The sequence below is a fragment of the Brienomyrus brachyistius genome, chromosome 6 (genome assembly GCF_023856365.1).
Source record: "Brienomyrus brachyistius isolate T26 chromosome 6, BBRACH_0.4, whole genome shotgun sequence".
Classification (NCBI taxonomy): domain Eukaryota; kingdom Metazoa; phylum Chordata; class Actinopteri; order Osteoglossiformes; family Mormyridae; genus Brienomyrus; species Brienomyrus brachyistius.
Genome location: NC_064538.1, coordinates 4318687 through 4330823, shown reverse-complemented (window position 1 = coordinate 4330823; position 12137 = coordinate 4318687). Strand labels below are relative to the sequence as shown.

The 12137-nt window shown below is 46.8% G+C and overlaps 1 long non-coding RNA gene across 1 annotated transcript; it reads left to right on the top strand.

The window, feature by feature from the left end:
• The first annotated feature begins 3213 nt into the window (after positions 1 to 3213).
• LOC125744956 (uncharacterized) lies at positions 3214 to 9513 on the top strand. The gene is made up of 3 exons (XR_007398533.1): positions 3214 to 3265; positions 5402 to 5587; positions 8717 to 9513. It is a non-coding gene; the product is annotated as an uncharacterized LOC125744956 (long non-coding RNA).
• The last annotated feature ends 2624 nt before the right edge of the window (positions 9514 to 12137 follow it).

The window sequence follows — 12137 nt, the reverse complement described above, 5'->3', positions numbered from 1 at the left end:
CAGGCGGCCGCCTCGCCTGTTGATCCGCTTGCAGCCCCCTGGCATCCAGTGGGCCGCACCCTCGCCCTGCGAGCCCTTCGCTGCGATTACCGGCACCCGCTCTTGCTTCCCGTCCTCCCCACGATGATATCGGGGGGTGGGGGGGGGGGGATTCTGCATCAACCGAACCACAGAGGAACGGCGACTGACCATGAGGAAATATCCAGGCATTAACCGATCCAGATGCTCGGAGAGGCAGCATTTTAATACACATGGCTTCCCGCTTCGCATGAGACAGGAATTTCCATCCACCTCGGTTCACGATCTCTGTCTTCCCAATGCCCATAATGCCTTTTCCATTTGGAATTAATTTGCCGGAACATTACTGCCGTGTGATCAGCAAAACGAGTATCTCCTTCATCAGCTACTCTGGAAATGACACCGAGGGTGACAGTTCCATTTGCCAAGAACGGATGACTGCCATCATAGCATGCTGGGTTGTTGATTTTTATTTTGCCTTCCAGAGGTAATATGGGTTCACCAGAACCTCCAAACCGCAGTCATCTCATCTGCTACTTAGAGGATAAATCCTTGCTGCTTTATTTGCCCCTGTCAGAGCTGTACTTATCGGGCAAAATTATCCCTTATTTCACTTTACCCCCATAAAAAGAGTTATTGATCTATATCTTCTATTTAGCTGGTCTTATTGTTGTCGTAGGGATTGATATCCAGCTAAGAGTGATATTTCTTCCCCCGTTGCCACTATTAGATCCATCAGACGCTAACGATGTCTCAATTTTAATGCTAGCTTTCTTCCTGTTGCTGTCATTCCCCCTCCACCAACCCGTCTCATTGAAGGGAACGTTCTCTCCCTGCCGTCAGCCCGCAAGGAGTGGCCACGGTCCATTCATTAGCCCCCCGTCCCCTCTCCTCGTAATGAGGCACGGCACGCAGAGGAATTTAATTAGCACTAATTCAGTTAGAGGCCCTTTCGCGGTGGAAGATAACCAGGGACATTTGTTATGGGGGGAGGCAGGCAATTAGGGCCCCCGTCAGGACAGCTTTGTCATATTCCGGGAGGACATCCTAAGACCACTGCAAAATAAATAAATAATGTTAAATAAATCCAGGACCATGAATCCATGCAAATGACTTTGTCCTGTGACACGTTTTGGTCAAATAACCTACCTTCTGTGTGAATATATGTAATATTCATGTATAATTTAGCCAAATTGCAGCAAAGGTGATGCATTTATTAGTTTTTAGGAATGAATCGCCGCTTTTCCCCAAATTGTCTGTATTTACGACCTCCAGTTTTTGAACGGATCTTGCTTTTCTCGGGGTCCCTTTGGACTGCGGACGGCGGCGTGTGCTCTGGCCGGCGTGGGGTGCCTGTCCCCGACCGGACCAGCGAAACGGGCCCTTTTGTGCGTTTTTATTATGTGTGAGGGACCATCAAAGCAGAAGGAGCCACTTCACCTGCTCCCTCGGGCTCTATTGAGTTTCACTGACTTTTATGTCTCCTCTGACCTCTGGGGTAGCGGGGGGTGGGCAGCCTTTCTCTGTCATGTTACTGGGGCTTTATCTAATTTTGGTAATTTTATATTCCGCCCCTATGAAAACAAGAAAGGAAAGCAGACGAGAAGTTTGTTTCAAAGGGCTATCTTGCCGATTCACTTTTTTTAAAGGATATTACATTACATAAGAAGGTTGGGATTTCTTTACTTGAAATTTGCAGAATGAAGCAGGCAGCTGCGCAGTGGAATGGGGGGGGGGGGTTCAGGGGCTCGAGATCCCATCCTGTGCCAGTGACGGTCCCTGGACTGGTTTTTGCTGACTCTGCTCACATTCTCCGTTGTCCCGCAGGTTGCTGGAAGTTTCGTGGACTGTGCCACACTGCTCCGTAACTCGGTACCGTTTCAAAGTCCCATAGGCTTGGTCTGGGCTTTTTGCCGACCCGGTCCAATGACCTCTGGCAGGCATGGTGGGGGCTGGGGTATTTTATCAGGTCGTCCCCCAGAGGCCCTTTGGGCTGCAGCAGAGGCCGCGGTTTCATGCTGAAAGTGGACAGCAAGCATGTGCGGTCACCCCCCCCCCCCCCCCAATCCTGTGCTCTGACCCTAACGGCCCGTCAGAGAACACGATGCGTGCATGCATGATGTCCCAGTCGGGCTGTAAATCTCATGACCGCCTCCCCCGAGCCCGCTGGCTCGCACCCTCCTATTGTATGGTTTGGCGAAAATCACGTCCACAGTCACCGGGGGACAGAACATCACACCACATGTCTCTGGCAGCCTGGGAGGGGAACCCCCAGTGTGGTACACCTCACCCCAAGCGGCGTCTAAGCGGCCAGACCTGGCTTTCGACCCAACCTGCATAAAAATGTTCAAAACAAAAGAACGGAACCATCAGTGCGGGGTGGTCGACTCTGTGCTGCTCGCTGGCGGTTCCTGAGCTCCTCTGCCATGCAACTGGGATCAGCCCATCGACCCCAGTGTGGGAGAGAGTCAAGGGGGTCAGGGAACCGGCTGAAGACAGACAAATGCCACATCGACACAGTACAACAGAATTTACCACTACAGCAAAATTAGGCAGGCAAGGAAAGAAAACGCGTATCAATACACATTACAGCCCCTTAATAGCTATAATGAGGAACCCACACAACCCCCTCCCACCAAATTAGCAGCAATTACTTCTGTCCTTATTGTTTTTTTTTATGTATATGCATCCTATATTTTACGTCGTTTACGCTAATTTGTAATAGACCGACATTGCAGTGCATGCTTCTCTGCACACTGCATTTTGTTAGGCACGTTCTCTCACCGTTAGCCTTCTGTGTATAATCTGTACTGTAGATTTTATCGTTTTTTTTTTTTTTTTACATGCGGCGGGACGAAACAAATTTCACGTATATGGTAAACTACCTGGCGCATAAAAGTGATCCTGATTCTGATAAAATAACATATAAATGCAATACAGTCGTGCACTTAATATTGCTTCCGGCCACAGGGTGAAACCAACTGTATAATCGGAATTAAACGTAGCCTACAATTTCTGCACATCTTTAGCACTTCTGGGAGAGGTAGATAGCGTAATGCACTGCATTTTAAACCATATGTATAGAAATACACAGTAAATGCATATTTTATTTTAGTCTAGTACCTGAGAAGTAGTGGGACACGCCACACTTGTCTGATGTGAGCCAGTGCATTACTTCGGATTGAAAGGAGGAACCGAGCGACTTCGGTTTTTATCGCCGTACAAAAGCCCGTGTTCAGCAGCGGCGGTGGGTGAATGGCAGGGAAAGCGCCCTTTTAAGGGGTGGGGGGCAATAAATGCTGAACTCTCAGCACATTTTAGGCGCCGGCTCCCGTCAAAAGCACGCAGGCAGAAGTCCTGACCGACAAACATTTAAATGTTTAAGCAGGGGGGAGGGTGTTTCGTAAACAAAGCAGTAGTTAATGTTTAAATAGGACGTAATGGAAATACAATGACCAGAAAATAGAAAACAGACCCAAAATGCATTTTATGAAAGCAAACGAAGTGTAAATAATGTATCGGAAGTAGCAGTTTTACAGAATGTTTCATGCACGGGGGGTTTAAAACAAGCGATTGTGTGTTTGTCTACAAATGCGGGGCCGGGAGCGACATTGTGTTACGGTGGAAGTGTGAAGTATCCTAGATGGGGGGGTGCTAAATGTAAGTGGCTTAGTAAAAATTATGTTGGTTGACATCATATGACATCTGCGTTTGCAGGCGTTTTATCCTCCCATTGTATTTATATAAATCATGTATGTGTTTTCCAGCGTTTCTCTTCCCAGGAGCGCAAAGTTAGACATTCATCTCAGTTAAAGAAAGTTCATAGAAAAGCATATCAGCGTGTGTTCCGTGTTTGCCCGACTTCAGTTAGGCCTGTACTTAACATCGCACTGACCTCTTTATCAGTATGCCGCTTCTTAATGAGGCGTAACTATTTTAATAGAAGAGAGGAATGAAGTCCCCGTTGCGTAAGTGCAGAGCCTGCGGCAAACTTAAACTCTGACTTATTCTACCTGCAGGACACTAACGAGGTAACTGAACCTTCTCGCGTCCGGGGGAATAAGGAGCCTAGGGGACGACTTTCGTTCAGGAAAGTTGGTTTTAATGTCTTCAAGTCACACTGAGGTTAAGAGCGCAAAGAAAACAGCGCTCCGAAAGCCTTCTATCGCCCGCAGAAGGGGCTTTAATTACGCGGAGAAGGCAGGTGCGCTCTCAAGCATTACCCTGGAAAAAAAGGGAAAACCAACAATGCAGCATTTTTATTTTTCGAGATTAAATAGGTCCCTCTCAGTGGGAGGCTGGATAGCAGTTCCTCCTTCTTTGGTGCGAGGACAGCAGAGTTCTCACTAGGGGGCGCCAGTCAACAATGAGAGCGGGCCTGAGCCGCACCGCAGGGAGCAGCTTAACGCCGGTAGCTTAACTCCTGCTGCCATAAAGACCTCTAGCCGGTCGGCCAGCGAGGCCGCTTTTCCTGTTTGTCTCATTTATTTAGGTCAAGCGACTCTACAGTCATTTAATATATCACAAACATACTAAATGACTGCAAAGCCCATATATGTGTATACTTAATATATGTATCTGATGTCATCTGTATTTCAGGCTTCAACATTATTTCGTTATTACAGTAAAGTTTTCAGCCGATTTTATATAATTTTTTCAGCATTTAATTTTGCACGGAGCAGATTCCTGGATTTGTCTGAAATGTCATAGCGTATTTCACGACTGGCAAAGCCCGGGTCAGAAAGCGTGTTTCTCAATTTCCCTGCGTCCCAGACCGTTGAGCTGTTCCTTTTTCTTCACCCCCTGCGCTACAGACAGGCAGTAATGAAAAACAAACCGCTGCAAACTTCCCGCATGTAGAAAATGTTGCCCTAAACGCACACACGGTTACCTACGCCAAATGTATTGGAGCGGCGAGCGCCTCGGTGAGGAAGCATCGCGGGGAACCCCCCGGCGCGCGGACCTTTCAGCGTCACGAGGGGCGCGGGGGATCAGCCATTATTCGCTCGGCGATTTGGGCCAAGGGCTCTTGACCCAAAGGGCTGTCTCCACTCACCAATAAAGGTGTCAGGGCTCTGATAGATTCCTGCTAACTTAGCAAGAAGCAAAGAAGAAAAATACAGCCTGCCTTCTAGTTCGGAAAGGGAAAAGGGAGAAATCTCCAGCCGTTAATACTGTTATTGTTTCGTAATAGTCTGTGAAGGAAAAGCTAGCGAGAGGAATTATGGTGCTGAGCCATATTTTCGTTTAAAAGATGATGGCATTGCCTGGGTTACGTGTCACGTTTGTGGGTTAATAATATCAACCAGGGATTCTCTTTATGTCTCACCTGTCCAGTATTTTCGATTTCCCTCTCATCACTTTAGTGATTTTGCCCCCACAGCTGGACCCTCGCTGGACCCTGGAAGGGTTCCCCTCTGGCCGGCGGTTGATGTCGTCAGCCGTGACTGCGGGTTCCCAGCGACGCCCATGGGCCTGAACACATCGCCTTGGCTGCGTCGTCTGAGCGTGGCAGCCAGAAGGCTCTGGCCCCTTTCAACAGATGCTGCAGTATTTGTAACCTTTGCAGGTATTTTCTTCCAAGCTTAGCCACATTGCTCGAAGTTTACAGTGTTTTTCAGCCATTTATACAGATGGGTTTTTTACTGAAGCAATTAAGGTTAAGTACACAGCTTAAGGGTACAAGAGCAGGACCCCCTCTTGGGACTAGAGTGTGCTGGGCACTGTTCCCTAACCACCACGACCACCTACCTCAATCAGATGTACTTTTCCAGTGCATACATTTCCCTCCCCAACGCAGAGTCTTCACACTAGCAGAAGGGCTATTACTGCCACGTATGCTGCGAGTCACCCTGGCCAGCTGATTAGCGTTATGCTAATAATTTCAGAGTGTGAAGTTGCATGTTTGGGAGGGAGCGATCGCCTAACAGCGTTGAGGACCTCCCCCACCCCCCAGGAGCCACACCCATATCAGAGGCTCTCCGCAAGCAGCGGGTGCATCAGTATCTCTGTAAACCCACTTCCCCGTGGAGCCCCGACCCCTGCAACCCGAGGAGCCGGGGGGGGGGGGGGGAGCTCGCTCCCTGTGTCTTACTTTTCACCTGTCTCCCGACGGCTTTCTCGCCTTCACGTTTGGCCGCCGCATGACTTCTCAGGTTCGCCAGAGTGTGAAGGGTTCTTGTGGGACCCCTGAACGGGAGCGGACAATGGGCCGGCATGGAGGGCTCCGCCGGATCCGGGTCCTGCAGCCGGCCACAATGGGCTGACTGTGCTTCTCACCCGTAATGTGACTTTCGTGTCGGGCTGGCCGGGTCACCGCCCCCCCTCGAATACGCAAAAGAAAGACACTGCAAGGTCTTGGTCGGGCGCCAGTCCATAACATCCCCCCGCACCCCACCCCTTCTCCCCCGCATCACCTAATTTGATCCGTATTTCCCTTTTGGAAACGACAGGACAACTTTTGAAAAGCCTTAATTTAATTGCATGTCCTGCTCTTGCCATTTTTTTAGTCTGAGTGGGTTGGGGGGGGAGAGACAAACATTGCACAAACATGGTGGCAAAGGGATCACCTTGGTCTGTTCCAGAGGTGCAGTGTTTGCTAGAAATCTGGGCTGACAAGAGTATTCAGGAACGGCTGGATGCAAAACAAAGAATACAGGATTATCTTGTTATACGTGCAGTGCAAATAAACAGAAATAACTACGCTGCATAGTAATTAAATCCATGCGTCGTCACGCCGACTCCAAATAAGCCACGAAATAAGGACATTAGTTATGAATTCCTGTCTCTTGTACAGTTGTGCTTTCTCTCCTATTCCTACACAAAGAAGTCGCATGGTGATGGCGAAAGTGTGGTCAGGACCAGGTCGTTAAGCACAGTGTGACTGCAGACCGGTAGGGGAGCGGGCAGGGGGGCCAATTTTGCTAGGGTACGGTACAAGGCAACCAGGCCAGGTGTGAGTTTGCCAGGGGAAGAACTCTGGTTTGGCTCCAAGATCCACGTGGGTCTGTTCTACCAGGTTGCAGGCAAAGTTATGTGGTGACCCTTTGTCAGGGACCAAAAGCAGTGTCTATCAGCTGACGTCCCATAATTACCCTCTTTCAGACCTTTGAACGGGAAACCAGCGTGCATTATGTATAAAGGTACTTCTTGAAGGTTAGACAAGTTTTGTGGCCTTTTTTTTTGCGTTTCCCTGGGAGGTGAAATAGGTGCTTCTAAGCCAGCGAGTCCCCCAGCCGCGGACTGTTTAGCTTTCGACAACTAATTAAGGGGCTCTCATCATCATTAGGGCAGAGTGCACTGTGACACATTATGATAATGCATATGGTAATGGGTAATTAACTACAGAGAAGGAAAAAGGGTTTGCCCGAGCCGTTTCCCCACGGAGAGAGTCGTTGGGATGGAGTGCAGAATAGGAATCGCTTTCTGCTGCCATTACTGCTGGAACTGTGATTGGGTAAAATCCCCATATATAGTATTCATAGGGACTGAATATAATTTCATTGCAATACATTGAAAGTATTTGGTAGGTACAAGATACTACAAAATATTACAATGCAGTGTGTGCGGCTCAGCGGGCTAAGATTCTGTGCCTGTTAGTGGAAGGTTGTTGGTTCAAATCGTGTGCTCAGCAGAGCAGTCGCATTGCCATAGGTTTCAGTATATCTGTTCTTGTGCGAATGGCAAATACAGCTTCATTTCAATGCATGTGTCAAGATGTCCAAATCATAGGCAAATATTTGCCAGTCTAGGGTCACCCGGTCAGGAGAGTGCTGTACTATTGAACCAGGTGTGCACGGACAGGTGTAACAAATGTCAGTGAGGAGATGGAGGGGTCTATTTATTTCCAGAACTTTCCACGACCTGAGCACACTCATTTCCAAGGTGGTGTCCATGCACCATGAAATGAGTCAGATATCCCAGTAGGCACGTCGTTGATCTCCTGCAAAACTCTGGGCCAACTCCAGATCCCTGGGATCCTTGTTTCTGATTGGTCAGCCATCGAATGCACGGTTTTGCATATCGGAATAATAGAAGGCACTTCTATGCAATGAACAGGCTCCCGTTTGTAGTGTAGTTATTAGCCAGCCTACCTGTTACACCTGTCTGGGCAAGGCTGATACCCAGGACAGCAGAGAGTGGAGACAAAAAGGACATTTGTGTGAAAAGCTAATTCTGTACACTGTGTAAATGTCACGTCAGAAAAGGAGACGAATCTAAAAACCCAAAGGGTATAAAAAGTCGGATTTTTTTTCCCAGCTACCTGTGTGTTTCAGTTGCGGTCACAATAATGTTTCAATGAATATGTAATTAAAAATATAGAAGCCAGATTTTGTATTTTCGGGTCATGGGTCCTGCCGACGTTGGAGACCTTTTTGCAGGTGCAAGTACTGCCCAAGAAAAACAATAATTAATAACCCACAGAACTTAGTCCCAGTAAAAATAATAGATGAGGATTGATTCGACTGAGTTGTAAATAGACTGAGACAGGCACGTAAATTACCGGGAACCTCGACTGCTTTTATGAGCGCCGGTTGCCATGGTGGCCGGACACATGTGAGGTGACTTATATGCCGGTATTCTTCTGCGTAACTTTTCTGTTTTGGGGGTGTCCCATTTCAAGACACCAAAACAGGGTCCTTTCACTCGCCTTCTGTTTTTTTTTACCCCCCCCCCCCCCCCCCGCCACTCTACCCAGAAGTGTCAGAACCCCTTTCTAATAATGGATCAACGCTGGAAGCGTTCTCTGGTCAGTTCGGACGGGACCACTCTGAGTGATACGTTTAGCGGAGGGATCCGTGGCGGCCCTTACAGGAGCTGCAAAGCATGTGCACCGTCCCGTTACGAAAGCTTCCTGTCCGGCAGTCAGGAATTAGATACTGGCATCCAGGAAGCACGGAAGAGCTGACTGCCTTTTCCAGTTGCGTTGGCTGTCGCTCCCTCGGAACGGATTGATTTTTTTCGACTTAGGCTGTAAAAAGACCTCAGTAAGGCCTTTTCAACTCGGCCGTAAAAACGCTTAATCAATAAAATCTTTGGAGACAAATATGTTTGAGTACATTGACTCGATTTCATATCCAAGCCCTAAATTAACTGCGAGATGCTGTCAAGCATTATGCATCATATGTAATATTGTTTGTATTTTAAAAATTTGCAAAGACTTTACCCCTCCCCCCTTGATTCATGGATGATATAATGTACATTTTATTTGTGCAGCCATTTGTGAAATAGATGTATTGCGCAGATAAGAGTTTGAGTTCACCCATTCATTCGCCCCTTACTGGTAAATATGTAACATGCTTTGGATACTTCCTATCCTGTTCTACTGCAGAGTATCCTTTTTCCTTGAAGCATTACAGTAATTGTGGAGTTTCCCTAAAATCTGTAACAAATATCAAAGGAATTCAGAGGCTTTTTGATAAACTCAACACACAGCACGCTGCTTAAACATACCCGTTAAGTGTTAAAGAGGGCGTCAGTCCCACAGGCTGAATGCGGGTTTTCTTTATACGCAAAATCGACTCAAAGTCTTCCAGCCTGGTTTCAAGCTTAATTCCTGCATTGTCACAGGGCTGTAATTTAAGTCAATATGAAGTAAATCATTTTTGTGGCACTAATTAAAATTTCCCTTTAGCTGTAAAATGTCCCCAATATTATGTTCTTCGGCGGAGCCCGCAGAATAAATCCACGTTGTCACTGGCGATTCACCACGCCACATTAAACTCTTTTAGATCAATTAAACTTCCCGGCTCAGTTTACAAGCCACCAGACTTAATGTCCTGAACTTCCGAGCAGGAAACGCCCACACAGGAAACTGTACCTGCATTTTAATTTATTGACCCTGGGCCAAGTAAACAATGGAGACTTCGGGGTATGATTTATTTGCTCTAACGTTGTTTTAAAAAAAGATGTACATACAATTTAGCAAATGAAATTTTTAAAAATGCTGATTGGAAGGTAATAAAGTTAAGGTTCACCATAACTTTTATATGTTCTTCAAAATATTTACACGGATATGTATCTATGTGTGTATTACATATGTGCTTACAACAATTTAATACTATATATAATACACAGGCCTGTAGGAAATACCTATCTATACTTAAAACAATATTATATACAAAACGTACTGTCATGACGCCACCCGCACCAAATGAAATTCCTTGTATTTCTCTGTACTTGGCGAATAAAAAAAAAAGATTGTTTCTGAGATTCTGTTTCCGTGTTGTCGTCTCTTATTAAATGAGCCAGACTTTTTTAGGCTCAACAGCTGCGCGATTGCAGTCATCGCGTTACTTACTGAATGCTGAACCGCAAGATGTGTGCGGCAAGGAAGACGAGGTACGATTCAGCACTCAGATGCTCTTGATGAGTATGGACTACCGCCGAAACGTGCATTCTTTCGGCACGCAGATGAGCCAGAGAAGGGGGGTGGGTGAGTGGCCGGTCTCCAGATTTAGCCGCGGGGGAAGCAGGTGTTTCGCGTGTGTGACGTGAAGAGAAACCGGCGCCAGGAACATCTGCTGCCTTCATCAAGGCCTCTGAGGGCCCCTGGCCGGTTAGTGTCTTGTCATTGGTACCTGTAAATAACACATTCATCAAAAAGTGTGACCATACCTCTCCTTTCCCCTTGTGCCAGAACTGTGCGGAAATTCTCTGTGACGGGGGCTTGGATTAATAATAGCCGTCTCTCTCGGTGCATTCCAGCTTTTCAGTGGTGTAGCAGATATCCAAAAAACATAACGCACAAAGCCGAGGTGGAAATCCCTGTTCTAGAATCGTAAGAAAAATCAGGCGCCCCCCTAGTGGTGTGAGATGTTTCTGCAGTCTGTTTCTCATTGTTAATGAAGCTCGGGGTACTGACGCACATAAACTGATATTGTTGGGTCCTCAGTGTTGGTTTGCCCTGATGTTAATCCTGCTCCTCTGAGGTTGTGACCTGTTACAACTTTATGGACCCTAGAATGCTCTCCTCCAAAACCAGCAGTATGTTGCATGCTGAATTGCAGTTGTTTTAGTCTTGTAGTTTTATCCTATTTGTAAAGACAAAGTATAGTAATTTATATAGTTCAGGTTAGCCTGTTCTCCTTTAAATGTTATTAGTTGATTTTCTTTTTTAGTAAATAATACTTTGTCATTTTTAGACTACATATTGTTATCCACCCTTAGTCTTCTACAAATGGAATTTCAAAAAAACCGTCCATTGTTATTAATAAAACGCTGGTATCGGTACCTGAAAAAATACTTGACTGCTGTCTTTTAAACTGCTGGATGCCCAGGTTAATTGTTTTTGAAAACCTCCCTTGGGGGAAACAAACTCCACAGACTGAATTCGGTGTGACTTAACACATGCACTTTATGTCACCGGTGTGCTATGAGAGTCTGTGATTTCACACGTTTTATGTAAAATTTACAGTTGCGGTGTTAAATGACGCGGCAGCGGGGACACCCGAGCTCCCGGAGAACAAAGCGGCCGTGTTCAGAGAGCCTCCCGCACGCCGTCTCCGGCTCCCCCGGTCGTTTTATCGCCTTCCCCGCAGCTCCGAGGTGCGATCATAGCGCGGCGCTCAGTGTTATAACTGTTAAGCGACGTAGCGGTAATGAGGAAAACACATGTACGTCGCACCTCTCTCTCATAAGATGCTGCACCCAGCAGCCACCCGATGCGGGGGTCGCTAATGCCTGTTGGTGCAGTTAGACCGCAGGCAAGATTTGCGCGCTTGTGTGTAAAGTATCTGCGGATGGTAACTATCGTTAGTGAAGCACAAGGAGGATTTTAAATGAATAAATCGGCTTTCGGTTCTCCCGTGATTAAACGGGAGCTGTTCAACGCCGTCACGCATAGTAGGCACTTCGGGAAAGTGAGCGTTCCAGCCGCAAATAAACAACGTTAATCCGAAGAGGAATCCGATGCCATCCCCGTTTATATCAGTTTCAGAGCTGGCGGGGTCCGTCCACATGAGCGCACGATTCTTCTGATTTTTCCTTCTGGCGGTTTTGCGTAAAAATAAATATTTATTCGATAGGGTCATTTTTACTGTTGCAAAAATTACATAATAATAAATACTTTAAAAAATAAAGTAATGCACGCACAATTTCCCATATGTTAACCTGAAACA